This window comes from Pteropus vampyrus, unplaced genomic scaffold (genome assembly GCF_000151845.1).
Source record: "Pteropus vampyrus isolate Shadow unplaced genomic scaffold, Pvam_2.0 Scaffold13, whole genome shotgun sequence".
Lineage (NCBI taxonomy): Eukaryota > Metazoa > Chordata > Mammalia > Chiroptera > Pteropodidae > Pteropus > Pteropus vampyrus.
Genome location: NW_011888794.1, coordinates 5,066,971 through 5,081,401, shown reverse-complemented (window position 1 = coordinate 5,081,401; position 14,431 = coordinate 5,066,971). Strand labels below are relative to the sequence as shown.

General features: G+C 31.8%; 1 pseudogene; it reads right to left on the bottom strand.

Annotated features, from left to right (window-relative positions):
- Positions 1-6,892: 6,892 nt before the first annotated feature.
- LOC105306243 overlaps positions 6,893-14,431 on the bottom strand; it is an 8,874-nt pseudogene continuing 1,335 nt past the window's right edge.

The following is a 14,431-nucleotide window of genomic DNA, read 5'->3' as shown; positions in this document are numbered from 1 at the left end:
AGAAAAGAATAAAGTTAGGAGTCTGTCCAATCAGACAGCAAAACATTACAAAGTTATAATTAATGCATTTTCATTTTAAATTAGGAATGTGTATATACATATATTTCAGTAGAATAAAATTGTCAGAATCAATCTCACACTAATTTTTAAGTATTTGATATATGAAAAAATTACCATTCTAGATACCTGGAGGAAGGATACAAGGATAAACCATTATCTACCTGGAAATCCAAGTGGTTCATTAAAAAAAAATTTGCAAGCCATATGCATTTTATCATAACCCAATAACAGGCAAGTAACATAAAAGGTAACTAAGTCCTATCTCTCTGCAAATTATTTCAAAATTAGGAAATATTTTCATAGTTAATGCCATTATCCAAAAAATTCTGACCTTAAATTTATCTAGAAATATATTAAAATAATATATGAATAGCCTGAGCAAACTTAAATCCTTGATAAAATGTGCTAGAGAAAATAACTAGTTATTATTTATAACACTAATGTGAAAGAAAAAAAGCTTTCCCACGCAAAATTGTATTCTTATGATAATGTAAGTGAGCAAGAGTTTTGCAGTTAACATCAAATACATTAATACAAAATAATCCCTTTCTAGCCGTAGTTTGTATTCTTTATTCATTTTCTGGTTGTTCATTTTAGGTAACAACATTTTCACAAATTATAATATCAAATTTTAATAATATCCAACTTACTCTTCATTTAACATATACTGTTAAATAAGAGATAAATTAATATCCAATTTGAGAATGTTAATTTTGTAACCGCATCTGAGAATCTTTTATATTTTGCTGCACTTTTTTCAATATTGTACAGTTATGGGCACCCAATATAAGTTAACTATATATATTGAATTATGCTCTTTGCAGTTATAAGATACACCATTTTTCTTTTCCTAAATAATACATAGTAAAAATATTTTTAGGTTATTTGTAGATGTGTAGTTTGCTGCTGCTTTTAATACACATTTGCTTCTGGTTTGCAATGAACATAACAAAACTTAAGATTTTTATCTTAAATGTTCTAGATAGTATGTGTTGTAATTTTTATAATCCCCCAGATTTCATTATAAATGGAAAATTGAACAAATATTTTAAGTTTACTTTTCCCAATCCTACTAAATGATATAAATTAATTTTGCAAAGGCTTTAATTATAGGGAGAGGATAGCATGAAAGTTATATATGTGTTTTATACAGATATACTTACCTACATGTGTGTACATATACACACAGATAAGTACATACTTAATATACATTTATATGTAATTTGAGGGGGGAAAAAGATGACCCTAAGATATATTCAATATATTTGACCTTTGAACAATAAAGGGGTTATAGGCATAGTCCCTACACAGTGGAAAATCTGCATAAAACAACTGGTCGACCCTCTGCATATGTACATTCTCAACCAGGAATAAAAAATACAGCTGTCCCTTCAACAATGTGCGTTTGAACTGTGTGGGTCCACTTATATGATATAGTGCCACATGCCCAATATTTCACCCAATCAATAAGGACTGCAGCCTATATTCCAAATACCAGAGACCGAAATCAGGGAACGCCCGACTTTGTAAACCTTTACTGTGTTGTTTTGTATGGGACATCCTCTGTATCAATCAAAGAATTAGCAAAACACCTTACATTTCTACTTATTTTCTCCTTCATACCACTTTGTTCCTTGTTTTTTCTCCTCAAAATCTAATTTTCAAAAATAATAATTATTAGAGAAAAAAATATATGTAGTAATACAATAACTGGATATATTATTATTAAAAATAATATAAATATAATATTATTTAGAATATATTATTAAAAACCTATACAAATACTATACAAGTACAATACTAGTAAACACTGTAGACAAATCAAAATTAAAATAAATTTAGAAATTAAACTTTAACAAACGTTTACTTAGCCTACAAGAAGGTAAATAAAACAAAACAAAAACAAAAACTACGACAGCAAAAAAAATAAATAAAATGGCAAAATTAAGCTCTAAGTATCACTAATTCCATTAAATATAAAATTTTAAATACACTGATTAAAAAGAATAGTTTGGCAGACTGAATTTAAACATATAATCCAACTATCCGTCCACGAAATAAACTACTTCAAACATAACTATAGTCAGATTGTAAGTAAGATTATGGAAAAGAGATATCATAAAAATGTTAATTTAAAAAATAAAGATGGCCTTCAAATTAAATATTCTTCAGAGCAAATAAAATTACAGACATTAAGGAATATAATATGATGATGAAAGCAGCAATCCTTCAAGAATGCATAGCCATACTAAATTTGTGTGCACTAAACAATAGATCTGCAAAATATGAAACAATTTTATATTAGTTTTATACAATCTAATATAGACAATTATGAATTTAAAAAATAATTACTGATTGTATCCTGAATATGTCCATATTGATATAATTTTCTTGGTACAGTCACTATGTGATAATATTGTTATTTTTTCCTGAGTACTTGATTTTTTTCTTTTAAGGAAAATAAGAGCAAAGCAACATTTTCAAAGAACTCTACTGTTAAGCTGTCACCTGATTTACAGTAGTTGTAATATTCGTGGACAGTTAGAAAGCTTTTCAGTAAAGTAACGACTCAGAAAATGATGTAAAAGAATTGCTTTTAAGAGCTGAAAGCAGTGGCCACATGGAACAAAAGCATGAATGGTGAGGGTTCTGTATGATGTTCATATTGAAGTTCTATTCTTTTGTAGCTCAACAGATCAAATGTGATGAGCCACTTGTTACTAAATAAAAGGATATGAGGCTTTCACTTTCACAAAGCCAAAGAATCCAATTGCTCTTTCTTTTATAAGTACTAGAGGGATTAAAGATTTGGATTAAAAAAAAAAAAAAAGCAATATCCTAACTTCTGCCACCAGCTATGGGGTGCGGGCTATTAGTGCCCTACACAGAAAAGAATTATTTCAAAAGGCACCTAAAGGTGCTACATTATTGTAACACCCCATTTGTCACCAAAGACTACAAGAGGAGAAGTTCTCTTACATAAAATCTGAATAAGGGCACCTGAATTTTTTCATGATCTAATTCTGTAAACTGAACAAGACACACTACATTTTCTATTATTATTCCTCTGAGACTTAATTTCCTTAACCTTAATAGTTTATTCTTTCAGGTTTAAATTGTCAAATTTTTGAGTTGACAATTTATATGTGGTGCTTGTAATATTCAGTAAACATTATTAAATATGAACTATCTTTATAAAATATCAATATTTTGACTTCCTCATCTACTTCTCTGCCTCTCCCTCACTGTCCAGCATCCTCTCTGACCTCCTTGCTGACCCTTGAACAGACCAAATTTATCTGTGTCTTAGGGACTTTGCATGGGTTTTTCTCTTTACTTAAAAGGTTTCTTACGAAGATAGTTATGTTGCCAAAACCCTCACCTATTTCTATATTTTTTCAAATATCCTCTTATGGCTCAAATATCACTCTACCTCCCATACTTTGTTTATAACTGAAATTTGTTCTTATGTCTAATATTGCTGAACTTACTTCCTTTACCTATTTTATTCCTAAATATTTAGTATCTTCAACATACTATTTAACTTGTTATATCCATTACTGCTTATTACATATTTCACACTAGTGGCAGTTAAGTTCCATGAAGGCAGTTGTGTTTGTCTACTTTATTCACAGATAAAGGCCAAGTTCCTTTCATAGTTCCTAGCATGTGATGGGCACTCGCAAAATATGTTTTGAATGAATGCTGTTTAACTATGATATGTTCATTTGTATATATTATGGGAAAATATTTCATTTATAGTTCCACTATTTTGCATAACTTGCAACTGTCCTAATGTCTTGTTTTGTAAAATAACAATTTTGCACCTTGTTTTAACTTAAATTAATTTTTGTTACTTCCTACAAACTGCAAAAGAGCAAAGGCTAACATAGCTTTCTTAAATATAAATAATAATATATATAGTCAAGTCACATATCTCTATCACAACTACAGATGCTCTTTAAAATGATACGGCTATGCTATATATTCTAACATCATTTACAGATCTAAGGTTTAAGAAGTTTGAGTTACTTTACATTTATATACACACTTATATGTAATATAAATATATATATTATTATATTGTATATTTATAGACATATCTTGGTGCTATTGATTAACATATTTATTAAAGTATGTTAGGAAAAGCAATTCATCCACAGTATTATACTGGATATCTACTTGAGAAGAAATCAATAAATATGCTTCTATTCCTGAACTCAGCATATATGCATTGAGTACCTAAAAAGTGCCAGGCATTGGACTATAGTATAGGGGTATAGAAGAATAAAGACAGGCAAGATTGTTGTTTTCATGAAACTTATTGGGAAAGATTAAAATAAAAATATTTAAAATAAACAAAAATTTTATTATAATGAAATATAAAATAAATTAAAATAATGAATAATCAATTTTCATAACCTTTTTTCAAAGTAGAAATGCCTAACACTTCTTTAAATGTGTCTAAAATGTCTTAAGAGATATGCTACTAATAGACAAATTTCTGAAGGATAATGTAAATGTACATGCACATTTCATCAGAGTAAAGCAACATGATGTGTTTAGTTCTCTACAGATATTCTAGTAGTTATTTATTCACTTTAAGGTTTCTCAGTGAAGATTTCAATATTGCGCTGCCTATGATTGAATGCCAAAAAGCAGTTGATTCATATATTTAGTTCAGTTTTATATTTGTTTATACATGGAGCATTATTTCAGTAACAATTCTTCCATTATGGCCAGAATGAGAAATATCTTTTTTATATAATAAAGTTTTATGTGATATTGCCTTTGTAGAATAAAAATGTACAATATTTGAAAAATATTTTAAAATTACTAAGTAGACATGAGGAATCCATGTGATTCTGAAAAAGTGACATCACATAAAGTACATATTGTTTCATAGGAAAGTCATCTGAGAAAAGACAGACTCCTAGTAACAGAGACCATTTGAGAATCTGTTGAAGTTTTACAGACAAGCAATGTTTAATACTTGAAAGAGGATAGCAGCTTTCAGAATAAAATTTAATAGAATGTTCAATATTGTAATACGAAAATGTAATATAATTTGTCATTTCCTGTGTATTTCAGTATTTCTGACAAACAAAACTATGGTGATTCTGAGATGCCTAGAGCAGGAATTGTGTTGTTATAAGACTATTTTAACATAGACCAGCTCATTTTAAACCCAACTCATCATGCTGACAGTTCTGGAATCCCCTTGGGTTCCAAAATTGTTAAAAGTGTTTCTTCTGTTCTGATGCTATTCCATGAATCTATAAATTGCAATTTCTCTCTACAGACTAATTAGAGAAGTACGATCTACAAAGGCCCCGCGGTCAAATCAATGAAATAAGAACACTGTAATTTGTTTCACTGGGTCATATGGGTGAGTCGTAATCAAGAGCCAGAAAATTATGGTTGAAACTGTTTTCAGTGATGGATTAACACCCAGAGGATTAAAACTTTAGATAAGACACTCTACTAAAATAAGCAAGTGAGCAGGTCATTGAACAGTACATAAGTAAGTTTGTGGGCTACAAGTATTGGCAAATGAATATATGAGCCCAGTAGTTTCTGAGAAGTTACAGATCAGGGCTCATGACTTCCTTTTTTCTTCAGAAACTATCACTTTGCCCAATTCATTGAAGGCATGCAATAGATTGTTGCGGACCATGAAGTGAATACCCTACCATTGCCCAAAAGACAAAAGATCTAATGAAGAAGGAGAATCACATTACTTGAAAAGGCTCACATTTTTGAAATAACTTTTCCACTTGCCAGGTATTCCTCTAACAAATATTAAATCAATTGGATTATATTTGAGATCACTCAAAACTTGTTCCTGTGACCATTTCATAGTCATTCTTAGTCACAATTATCCTTTCAGATGATCAGGGTATGTGCTTGTTGGATTGAAAAAGACTCCTCTTGAGATAGCTATCAAACCTGGAAGTAGAAGATCAGTGAATTCATTGTCATAAGCCCATTCTTGTACATTTTTTTTCTGTGAAGTAGATCCCTTGTACTTATGCAAGCTTAAGTATAATCAGATGCCAATAGATCAAATAAGTCCTTAGATATACTGAGGCTGTGCAGGTAGTAAAGACACACACACACACACACACACAAACACACACACACACACACACACACACACACATATATATACTTATCCCTTGAGAACAAGCCACTTGTCCTTTATCACCAAGCTGCTGCTAGTTTTCTCAAGTGATGTTGCCATAGCCTGCCACTGTTTTCTGCTCCTGGCTCTAGCAGAAGCTAGATTAGCATTGGTAGTATAAGCCAAAGCTGTAGGACCCTGGCATTGCCTTCATGGCTGCCACTAGGGCCACTTCATTCATGAGCACATTATACCAGATTGTGAGTTGCCAGTTACAAAGACTTGCAAAAGCTCCCTTGCTGGGTCATTTTCGCTTCTTGGTGGATTGGTCCTTTTTCAGAGGTGTATGCATTCTAGTTGAACATGATATGTGATACGTTCATACACCACATTCCTATGTGCTAGCCCTTGTTTTCCTCAACATTGCAATATTTTTTTTCCTTCCAGGATTCTGAATTTCCCAACCATTCACACAGAGCATGGTGATGTTGATTCCATAAAGTTTGTGTTGAGACAGAAAGGAGTAAAAATGAATTTGGAACAGGGAGAGGTAGAGATTCTTTTTCGATCCTATTCTGCTCAAAGAATTTCTCCCCCAAACAATTTGAAAACCATGTTATAAAAGAGAGTCAGGAGGCCTCAAAAGCAGGGTGACTAAGCATAAGATGCGAGGAAAACTGTAATTTGCTCCCAGGGACTAGAGATAATTTAAAAAGGAAGGTTGGAAATCATCCGTGTTCCTTTTCTATCCTTCCCCACCTCATCATCATCTTCACCTAATTCACTTTCATCCTCATCTGCTTCTTCATCAATAACTTCCAATCTTTCTTCTACCATATTATCACCTTCTTCTTCTCCTTCATCATACATGTCAGGAACCAAATGGTATCGTAATAGACTTGGCCAAATATCATCTTTGAGGACTTTTCCTAACTCATCTGCACATGTATCAGAATGGTCAGTAAGCCAGGTAAGTATGTCCCTGGTTCCTCATAATGTCTGCGCCTATTGGCTTTATTCTATGTTGGACTTGAACGTTTCATTGAATCCTTCTTAGATTTCCATTTGATTTCAGTGGACTTTGAAGATGAATCACCACTCTCAATCAGATGAAATTCTGAAGAGGAAACATGACTTTCAAAGTAAGGCTTTTCATCAAAATAAAAATCTACTTTGTAAATGATCTTAACATCTTAAAATTCTGTCGTGTCAACTTTTGTCATACAATGCAGTCCCTCGTCATCCTCCTCCCTAAGCAGTGCAGACCCTTGATGATGGTTGACAGAGTTACAGCAAAATTTGGGATTTGTGCAATTAATTCTGACCTCTTGAAAAAAATGGTTGGCAGTTTGTTACGTTTCTGTTCTGCTTCCAAAATCTCCTCACTGGCTTATTCTTTGGTCTGTCTCACTTCCTACCTCGCTGATATGTCCAATCGTTTCTCGCTGTTCTTTCTGAGGACTAGTTGCCCCTGCAGGGTTCGAGATGCGCTTGTCCTCAAGAGCCTACAGGGCGCAGCAGGTGTTGGGAGGTGGGAGGTGAAGCGTGCAGGGTAGAGAGGCTGGAAGGGCAAAGAGTGGGTGTGGCTTTCCTTCAGCCCTGGGGTGTAGGGGGAGTGGGCACTCGCTCTGCTTGTGTTGGTTTCTGGGCCAATCCGTGAACTTGGAATATTCTACCATTTATTTGTGTCTTTAGTTTCTTTCAACGACGTTTTATAATTTTCACCGTACCAATCTTTTATCTCTTTAGTATTATTTATACTGAAATATTTTACTGTTTTGATGCTACTTTAAATGGGATTTTTTCTTAATATGGTTTTCAGTTTGTTTTAGTATATAGAAATGTAACTGATTTTACATTTGGATAGTGATATTGTATACCACGTTACTGAATTCATTTATTAGGTCTAACAGTTGTGTGTGTGTGTGTGCGTGTGTGTGTGTGTGTGTGTGTGTGTGTGTGTGTGTGTGTGTGTGTGAAGTCTTTAGGGTTTTCTGTACGTAACATCATGTCTTTTGCAAACAGAGATAATTTTACTTCTTCCTTTCCATATTAGATATCTTTCATTAGTTTTTTCTTGCTCAATTGCTCTGGCTAGGAATTTCAGTACTGTGTTGGATAGAATTAGTGATGAGGGCCATCCTTGCCTTGTTCCTGATTTTAGAGAAAAAGCTTTCGGTTTTTCAACATTGAGTATGATGTTACCTGTGGGCTTTCTCATATGGTCTTTATTACTATTTTTAAATTTTTCTTCTATTTATAATTCATTGAGTGATTTTATTATGAAAGGGTATTGAATTTTATCAAATGGTTCTTTTGCATTTATTGAGATGATCTTGTGATTTTTATCCTTCATTTTGTTAATGTGGTATATCACATTAGATTTGCAAGTGTTGAACTATTCTCATATTGCTGGGATAAATCTTATTTGGTCATGGTGTAGTATTCTTAAGAAGTGTTATTGAGTTTGATTTACTAATATTTTGTTGAGGATTTCTGCATATATGCTTATCAGGGATATTGGCCTGTATTTTTTTTTTCTTTTCTTGTAATATGTTTAGCTTTGATATTAAGATAAATCTGGCATCATGAAATGAGTTTGGTAGTGTTCTCTTCAGTTTTTTGGCAGAGTTGGGAAAGGTTGGCATTAATTCTTCTTTTAAATGTTTATGAATTCAGCAGTGAAGTTTTTCTTCATTGGAAAGTTTTTGATTACTGATTCAGTCTCCTTAGCAATTATCGAGGTATACAAGTTTTCTGTTTCTTCACAAGCCACCTTTGGTAAGTTGTGTCTTTATAGGAATTTGTACATTTTTTTTTCTAAATTATCCAATTCATTGGCATACAGTTAGTTGTTCATAGTGGTCTCAGATGATTTTTTTTATTTCTGTAGCATTAGTTGTAATGTCTCATCTTTTATTTCTGATATTTATTTGAGTCTTCACTCTTTTCTTGGTTAATTTAGCTAAAGGTTTGTCAGTTTTATTTATTTAAAAAAACTTAGCTTGATTTTTGTCTGTTGTTTTACTTTTCGCTATTTTGTTTATGTCTGCTGCGATCTCTATTATTTCCTTCTTTCCGTAAACATTGGGCTTAACTTGCTCTTCTTTTCCTAGTTCCTCAATATATAAAATTGTTTACTTGAGTCTTTTTTCTTTCTTAATGTGGCCACTTATCGCTATAAACCTCTCTTGGTACTGCTTTTACTCTAGCCTGTAAGCATTGGTATGTAGTGTTTGTTTTCATTCACCTCAAGATATTTTCTAATCTCCCTGTGATTCTTCTTTGACCCCTTTGATTGTTCAACAGTGCGTGATTTAATTTTTATGTTTGCGAACTTCCAAGTTTTTTTTTTTTTTTCTATTTATTTCCAGCTTCATTCCATGGTGGTTAGAAAAGATTCTTGCTATTGTTTCAATCTTCTTACATTTCTTAAGACTTTTTATATTAAACCTCACATGTGATCTGTACCAAAGAATGTTCTATGTGTGTTTGGAGGGTATGTATATCTCTGTGCCATTGGGTGGAATGTTCTGAATATGTTTAGTTAAGTCCATTTGATCTATAATGTTCAAGTCCACTATTTTTATATTGATTTTCTGTCTGGATGTTCTATGTATTATTTTAAGTAGAGTATTAAAGTCCCTATTATTGTGTTGCTGTCTGTTTCTCTCATTAGGTCTGGCAATATCTGCTCTGTATATCTAGGTGCTCTGATGTTGGGTACATATATATTTATATCTGTTATATATTTCTGGTGAATTGACTTTTTATCATTATATAATGTTCTCTGTCTCTTGTGGCGATTTTTTTTTTTTTTTACTTAAAGTTATATTTTTCTAATGAAATATAGCCAACAATGCTCTCATTTGTTTACAGTATTGGTGGAATTATTTTTAAATGTCGAGTTTAACATATCTCAACCTTTGGGTTTTGTAAAATGTCAGACTAAGGCAGAAATCATCACAAAGAAAAAGAGATATTAAGTAGGTAAGACAATGTGATAAATTAAGGATTAGAGAAATATCAAGTTGAGTGGCAATAGGCAGAATAATCATGATGGAAGAGATCACAAGTAGCATGCAAGAAAAAAATACTTTTATTATATTATAAGAGAAAGTATAAAACAGCTCAATGGGGAAATAAATTAAAATTCTATCATTATTTTGATTAAAAACCATATCTATTTATCATTTTTTGGTGATTTACCCTGGCATTTAATTTCGCATAAGTGATTAAAAAATAATGCCAGTATGGAAAATGACAGCTACTTTGTTGCTCATGTTGTCAGAATCCAAAAGGCTGTGCTGTGAAATATTCTGTAGTATCCCCTTGGAGAATTCTGTCTTCATAGGGCTTATTTATGTTTGTGCAGGCCTTGAGTTATAAATGCTCAACACACACAGATGCACTAAGTAAATGCATTATTGTAGAAAAGAAAAACATCTTACAGATAGAATTGACTGCTTATTGTTATTGGCTTCAACTAGATATTATGCAAACTTTTATAATAGCCCCTTTGATATTTAGTAAACTTAGTTGCATACATTTCTGTACCCCACTACTATACCAGCACTATACTATATATTGTAGGGAGGGAAAGACCCAAGTTTCATCTTGTTTTCGTAAAATGAGCATATTGCTAAATCAGTTATTGCTTATTGAGTGATATAAGTGAATGAAATTTTAGCTATGACAAAAACGTTGCCTTTTGTAATTTTCCTAAACTTTCTAATAAAGCATGATTGTTTTTAATGGGTTTCCCATGTGTGTGAAAATCACTTAGCCTGGGCAAAAAATAAAAATAAAAATAAAACTATGGTCCATAGTAGAAGAAAACCAAATATTTATTTTATAGCTGTAACATCAATTGTCAGAAAGACTACAATAGTGTTAAAGTGGATAAAAGAGAGCATTTTCCTCAGGTATTCTTCAAATATGTATGCTTTTCTAATTTATTTTTCTACTCCCTTTTTCTCATATACTAACCTAGAGGAACATATTTTTGTTGGCTGAATTGATATTTATATTCTTGAATAATTTAAGAGACAAAGAGATGGACTATACACATTTTAAGATACTTCCATGTCATATTTCCAAGAATGAAAGAGAAAATCAAATTATGGAAATGGCAGAGAAACTAAAACTTTCCAACTATATTCAGATTATCATATAAACTTACATTTTTAGGAAAGAGAAATGAGTTTTTATGCTAAAATTTCAAGAGTTGAAACAAAAGCAATACTATTATAATATCATTTAAATACACAAAATGTTTATTTTGTTGGTTTATTTTAATATGATTATTCATGGACATTATTACTGGCTAATTTGTCTTTCTATTCTATGAAATTTTTTTAAATGAACTATAAAGTTTCCATAAAGATCTTGCAAATTGTCAAGAGTCAGCTACTCTCTAGAGATCTTATCACAGCATATCAACTGAAAAGGCAGATATCTAATACATTAATCCCTATACAACTGTACAGCCTTGCAATAGAACAGATTGTTAGAGGAAGAGAGGAAGAATTTAAAGAACTGAAACAAAGTATCTTTTGGTCTTGACCATGTCACTCAATTCATTCAAATATTAAAAAAAATATTCAACAGTATATATATTATAGGATAGTTTTGTATTTGAAAATGCCTGGCAACTTAAAGTGTATTTTTACATTGAAGATATTTCTTATCAGAACCATTTTGAGAATTATATATGAAATATTACAATCTTGATTATTTGGTTAATATTCAGTTTTTAAAAAACATATACTTTAAATTTACTTTCTGTATTTCTTCTGGCTATTGAAGAAATATATGCAGAATGCAAAATAAGAAAACAAGTTAGTCTGTATTGCGTAACATACATTTTAGGTTTTTCAAGTTAATTGTAAAATTATTCTGATTTAGTTTATATACTAAATAGTATACACTCCTATATACTCCCATAATATATACTCCCATATATATTATGGGAGTATATAGGAGTGTTTTCTTTTAATCTTTTAAAATATATGTATGGAAACAAATAATATTTATGTACTTGAAATCTTTTTGAGATAATTGCTATATATGCAAGAGAATTTTTTTGCATGATCGACTTATATTCCATTGAATAGATATTTTACAATTTTAAATTATTTCCCTACTGATGAGAATTCAAATTAATTCCACTTTTATGTTGAAAATATTCTATTATTGGATCCTGGGAAGATAGTAGAGTAGGAAGCACTGGGAAGAACCAGACCACAATTACACTGGCACATTCTGTCTGATGTAAATACTTTAGAACTCTGGAGTCTATTAACAGCTTGCACCTTTCAGTGGAAGGCTTGGACAGCAAATTGTGGTAAATTTTAGGCAATTTCAGCTTTAGATTACCAATGGCTACCCATAACACATCCTCCAGCCATATGAAAATCAGTTGTTTGAGTGTTCCTGGAACAGCTTGCTCACATTGTGGCAGCCAGGTAAGAAATAAAGACCTCATTCTCTAAATATTGGGGATCAGTGTTCTGATTGCTAATTAGTGTTTCTGACCTTAGAGATGTAGATAAAGAGTCAATTGTAGCTGCATCTCCCCTTATTGTTGCAAGGCCCTTTCCTTCAGCTGAGGTAACATTCAGGGGACTTAAAAGGCCAGCACCCTTTTTTCGCTTTTATTTTTCTCTTCTACCCTTTTTGAGAGCCAGACACTAAAGATTAGGCTATTCAAAAGCAGTTGCAAATAGAGGAGATATTAGAGAGTCAACATACATGCCCAGGGAAAGGTGAAGACTCTGCAGAGACCTGAAAGGACCACAAATCTTCACCTTAGGCTGATCCTCAGGACAGCCCACATCAATGAAAACAGAACAAAACCCAGTGAACCCTGGGGAAGGATGTTAATCTTATTTCCAGAGATATCATGATATTAGATTCAAATGTCTTGTTTTTAATTTCAAAAAATCATAAGGCATATCAAGGGATAGGAAAGTATGTATCATTCAAAAGAAAACAAAATAAACCAAGATAAATTATCTATGAGAAAAACCTGATGGCAGAACTACTAGACAGACTTTAAAACAACTCTAAAGATTCTCAAAGAACTAACAGAAGACTTGGAGAATGTTAAGAAAATAATATATGGACAAAATGGAGATATCAATAAAGAAATAGAAAAACTAAAAAAAGCAATCAACAAGAAATTTCAGAGCTTAAACATATAATAATTGAAATGAAAAATTCTCTAGAGAGATTCACAGGCTGATATGAGCAGGCAGAATAAAGAATCAGGGAACATGAACACAGGAAAATTGAAATGAGTGATTCTGAGGAACAGAAAGAAAAAAGATTGAAGAAGTTTACAGGACCTGTGGGACACAGTCAAATGGGTCAACATATATATTATGGGAGTTTCTAGGAGAAGAGGGAGAAAGAAAAAAAAAGCAGAGAGATATTTGAAGAAATTAGGACAGATATTTTTTTCCACTTTTGATGAAATACATGAATATAAATAAGCAGCTCAACAAATTTCAAGTAGGATGAATTCAGAGACCCATACCAAGATATATTCTAATCGAAGTATCAAAAGCCTAAGACAAAAAGCCTATCTTGAAAACATCAAGAAGTGACTTATAACATACAATGGATCCTCAATGAGATTAACAGATTTCTCATCAGAAACTTTAGAAGGTAGAAAATAGTGGGCTGATATATTTAAAGTGCTACAAGAAAGATAATCTATCAACCAAAAATTCTATGTCCAGAAAAAATTATTTTTCAAAAGTAAGGGAGAAATTAAGACATTTCCAGATAAACAAAAGTGGAGAGTCCATTACTAGACATGAACTGCAGAAATACTAAGGGGAATTCTGCAGGTTCAAATGTAAAAACACTTAGTAGTAACTCAAATGAAAAATTGTTCAACATCACTAATTATTAGGGAAATAAAATGAGAACCATTGTAGGACACCATTTCACACATATTAGGAGCATTGCTATAAAAAAAAGAAAGAAAATAATGACAAGAATGTGGATAAGTTGGAACCCTTGTGCACTGTTGGTGAGAATGTAAAATGATACAGCTGCTATGGAAAACAGTATGGTGTCTCAAAAAACATTAAAAAAATAGTATTATCTAATGATTCAGTAATTTACTTCGGGGAATATATTCTCCCGCCCCCAAATGAAAGCAAGTTCTCGAAGAGAAATCTGTACTCCCATGTTCATAGCAGGATTATTAACTGTAGCTAAAATGTAGAAGCAGCT